We start from the raw sequence: 5,006 nt of genomic DNA on the forward strand, positions 1-5,006 counted from the left end.
ATTCTAAATCAGGCCGTAAGTAATGCAAGGTAATACTATTTAAGATGCCAGGTTTAGGACTTACACATGCATAAATCTTAGTTAGGCCATTGCCTCATAGTGGACACTAAGAGGCACCAGACCACAAGAAAAGAACTGAGAAGATGCTGTTTTGCTGGTGTAAGGGGAGTGCTCCAGATGCAAAACATTGTTTTTGGTTGAAACACAGAAATTCAAAGCACCATTCCCGGTGACGTAAACTGATCTGTATATCATAATACAATCTCTCTCAATAAAGATAAACCTAATTAGGGGCAAAATACAGAATTCTCTTTGGAATCAAATATCCAGATCATTTTAGAAAGAAGGTGACTAGCCAGGCCCTTGCTACCGATACTTGTCAATTTATGGAAATATCCTGTGAACCCTAGTGTAAATACAAGCTCAAATTGACCTTTCTCTTAGAAAGCATTGAAGGAACCTGTAGATTGCTTTTACAAATTGAAGCTTTTCAAGTATTGCAAGATGGGTTAGGTTATAGCAGAGGCTTACTAGTCAGTAGATACTTTGGTGCTGCAGTCTTTGATAGCACATTAGAATATCTTTATATGATAAATTAATAAGGAAAGGTATATATTTGAATATCTTAAAGGATTATCTTCTGGTCTTCATGTTCAGTATGAATTGTATGCCCTATGAAGCAAGAATACAGCTAAAGATTGCTTGCCTATCGCACAAAGCCCTCCATTTCAAAACCCCCAGTTATCTAGCGCAAAAGCTAGAACTATCCGGAGGGGGAAGACCTTCTAGGAGTGCCAACTCTCTCCTCCTGAAACCTCAGATCTTTCGCAAAAAGAGAACATGCCGCTGAGCTTTCTCAGGCTCAGCTCCGAAGATCTGGAGCTCTCTTCTACTGGAAATACGTTGAATCTCCTCCAAGGTTACCTTCAAACGGGAAGTAAAAAGATTCCTTATGCACAAGTTCTTACCTTAATAGGTTATTGGATCGTCTGCTCTAATGCATGGGACTTTCACCTTTCAACCCTGCGCTGAATGCTTTTCCATCACAATATATTCCAGTTATTTTCTTAATATTTTGCGGACCCTGTGTACTTGTAACCGTTCTTTTCCTACGAGTTCTATTTTGATATATGTTTCTGCCTGTATTCCTATTTGACACGTGTCCTGCAACCGTTACCTTCCTTTCCCCACAATTGTAAAGCGCTCTGATATTTCTAGGGATCATGTTCGCGCTATATAAAACTTTATAAATAAAGAAATGTAGTGCTTTCTTGGCTGGGATTGCAAAGAAGCTGCCATGCCTAAAGGAAAGAGCTGTGAGCTCCTATTGTAATGGTACTTTCAGGAGAGACAGAATAGAGGCACACATACACAGCAAACATACTGTAGGGAAAGTTAAAGAGAGGTTATGCATTCTTAATTCAATCCAAGCCTGGTTTGATTGGGAAAGATGTTTAGAAAGGTGAAGTTTTGTGGGCTATGTCAATGAAAAGAATCTATAACGTGTGCATCAAAACAGTGGTGTTTCTCAAAAAGAGTGGGCTGATGGGAATTTGGACTGTGCACAAAACTATTTGGGAGATCATTGCCACAGCAAAAGTAAAAGCAGTTTATTTAGATAAGCCAAGCAAGCATCAGATAATTCCTGGAGGCCATGAACCAAAATTCACACCTAGTTAAGAAGTAGAAACTACGCTGCAGAATCTACTTTTTACTGTGCCAGGGCAATCACTGATTTTTTGCACATATTTGTTCAAATTGTGTATTTGGAATATTCCTAAAGGCACTTTTAAAAACAACCCATTCTCTGTTTCTTTAAAGTGAACAGGAACATGTTATGTAGTGTTCTCCCGTGGGTGACACAGTCTAACAGATGCTTTAGGAACACATGAATCAAGTTCAATGATATTTTTATCTCTTAGCCTAATGTTATTAAAATGTGCAGCAATGTATGTTGCTTTAACATCTTCCATTTGCCACTACATTTGAACTCACTCCTCGTTCTTATGCCTGCCAGGCACTTGCACCACTCACTTGCGCAACAGCATCAGGAATCGTATATAACTTGCCCCCACCAGACCCTCTGGCAGTGCTGGCTACACCCCTCGGCAAACCAACAACTCTTGAACAACTGTGTTCTCACATCTGCTTCAGGTCAGCCCAGTATGCAGCGAGCTGCCACCTCAATCGCGCCTCTCTTGAGGGAGTACCACTTTTTCATGGTGCCTAGGGTGACCAACTGGCATAGGTGCAAATTCAGGACGGTGGGTATAAAAATGTAGGACAAAGGGTCAAAATTCAGGACAAAAATTCAGGACAGAAGGTAAGTTTTACAGACCCATCAGAGGAGGTCGCGCAATAGTATATAAGTAAATAAAGAGACAACCACTTAAGTACAAGTCCAAATACGTTTATATTAGGATAAGATAATCACACACTTCACGTTTTCTTAGTATGCGCGCTTGCTTAGAGCAACTGTGCAGGTCTTTTTGTGGTATTTCATATGATAATAATCAACTTATATGGTTATTGACGAATTGTTGAATAAACACCGACATTCAACAATTCATCAGTATTTTGATTAGGGCTGGGCGGAATATGCGTAATGGCACTATGCGGAATTTTGAAAAAAATTGTGGAAAACGAGCGCACGTCCTGAGTAGGGCTGGGCAGACTTTGCCTAGCGCAACTACGCACAATTTTGAAAGGAAATTGTGGAAAACGAGCGCACAACCTGAGGGACTGTGTGCCCGGGACTGAGGTCCCTTGTGCTTGGGCAGGCTCCCCGATCTCCACAGCCTGGCTGCGTTGAGAAGCAGGGACCGGCCCCGGGCCTCCTGAGTTTTGGTCAGGGCCTTGGAGCCCACGTCCTGCGGCCTGCCAAGTGTCCATATGCCCGGAACAAGAGTCCCTGGTGCAGAGCCCCGGAGCCCTGCAAGGGCAGGCAGGAGCCCTACCGCTATGGCTCGGTGTGAGCAGCTGGGAGTCCTTTCGGTCCTGGCCATCTGGTCGCACCTTTCCCTCGGCAATCTGGTCACACGCAATACTTTCCAATGGAGCGGCCAGATGGCTGGGCTGCCCTGGAAGTCCCGATGGGAGCTCATTGGCCTCCCCGATCCCAGGCAGGGCTCCAGGAGGTCGGGTGCGTCCGGGCCTAGGGTCCCCTCCGTCACTCGGTGCGCAGGGTTTACCAGAAAGGGGGGTAGCCTTCCTCCAGATTACTAGGGGCAGGGTATGCCAGGACACCCCTCCTGGGGATGGCGGCTCTCAGGCGGGGACCAGATGGGCTAAGCCCAGAACGACACTTCCCCGGGGCATCCGGTGCTCCCTACTCCAGCCCGCGGCTGGGCAAAGTGCCCGGGACGGGATCCATGGGTCCCCCGGGCGTCTGGGCCCCAGGAGCTCCTGCGAGCCTCCCATGCCTGAGGCCCAGCGTGGGGCCTACGAGCCCTCCCGAGCCCTGCAGGCCCGGAGCCTTGCAGGCCCGGAGCCCTGCAGCCTCGGAGCCCTGCAGCCCCGGAGCCCTGCAGACCCGGAGCCCTGCAAACCCGGAGCCCTGGAGCCCTGCAGCCCCGGAGCCCTGCAGCCCCGGAGCCCTGGAGCCCTGCAGCCCCAGAGCCATACAGCTCCCGAGCCCTGCAGCCCCCCGAGCCCTGCAGCCCCCGAGCCCTGCAGGCCCCATGCCCTGCAGCCCCTGAGCCCTGCGTGGGCAGGCGGGAACCCTAGCGCGAAGGCTCAGGGTTGGGCAGATGGGAGTCCTTTCGGTCCCGGCCATCTGGTCGCACCTCTCCCCTCGGCTATCTGGTCACGCACAATGCTTTCCAATGGGGCAACCAGATGGCCGGGCCAGCCTGGAAGTCCCGATGAGGGCTCATTTGCCTCCCGGATCCCAGCCAGGGCTTCAGGAGGTCGGGTGCGTCCGGGCCTAGGGTCCCCTCCATCACTCGGTGCGCATGGTTTACCAGAAAGGGGGGTAGCCTTCCTCCGGATTACTAGGGGCGGGGTATGCCGGGACGCCCTCCTGGGGATGGCGGTTCTCAGGCGGGGACCAGATGGGCTAAGCCCAGACGACACTTCCCCGGGGCGTCCGGTGCTCCCTCCTCCAGCCCGCGGCGAGGCAAGTGCCCGGAATGGGCTCATGGGTCCCCCGGGCATCCAGGCCCCGGGAGCTCCTGCAGGCCTCCCATGCCTGAGGCCCAGCATGGGGTCTACGAGCCCCCCCGAGCCCTGCAGCCCTGAAGCCCTGCAGCCCCGAAGCCCTGCAGCCCTGGAGCCCTGCAGCCCCGGAGCCCTGGAGCCCTGCAGCCCCGGAGCCCTGCAGCCCCGGAGCCCTGGAGCCCTGCAGCCCCGGAGCCCTGCATGGGCAGGCGGGAACCCTAGCGCGAAGTCTCGGGGTTGGACAGATGGGACTCCTTTCAGTCCCGGCCATCTGGTCGCACCTCTTCCCCTGTGCCTCTGGGCCTGGGAGCCCCGGCTGGGTCCAGGGGCCCGCCGGGCCCCTGGTCGGGGGCTCTGGCCCCGGGCCCCGTCCCCCATCCCCCGGCCTGCGGCACTGCCAAAGGCCCGGGACGGGGTTCCGTTGTGACCGGGGAGCCTCCCCTTGCTCGTCTGGGTTCAGGAGCTCCGGCCGGGCCCCTGGGGGTTGCGGGGAGGGCTCCGTCCTTGGTCCTGCCACGTGGCAGGGTGCCCGGGACGGGGTCTGGAGGGCCCGGGGAGGCTTCCCTTGCGCCTCCGGGCCTGGGAGCTCCGGCTGTGTCCAGGGGCCCGGCCCGGCCCATGCCGGGTGCTCCGGCCCTGGGCCCTGTCCCCCGGCCTGCCGCTCTGCCAAGGGCCCGGGACTGGGGTCTGTCGGTCCCGTGCAGGCCTCCTCTGCTTGTCAAGGTGTCCGCGGGCCCCGGGTCTGAGGGCCCGTTGGGTCCCCCACGCAGCCTCCATGGCTGGGGCCCAGCTGGGGCCCTGGGCCTCCGGTCCCCCATGCCCCAGCGCCCGCTCACTCTTTCGTTGGG

The sequence above is a fragment of the Triturus cristatus genome, chromosome 3_2 (genome assembly GCF_964204655.1).
Source record: "Triturus cristatus chromosome 3_2, aTriCri1.1, whole genome shotgun sequence".
In the NCBI taxonomy this organism is placed as follows: domain Eukaryota; kingdom Metazoa; phylum Chordata; class Amphibia; order Caudata; family Salamandridae; genus Triturus; species Triturus cristatus.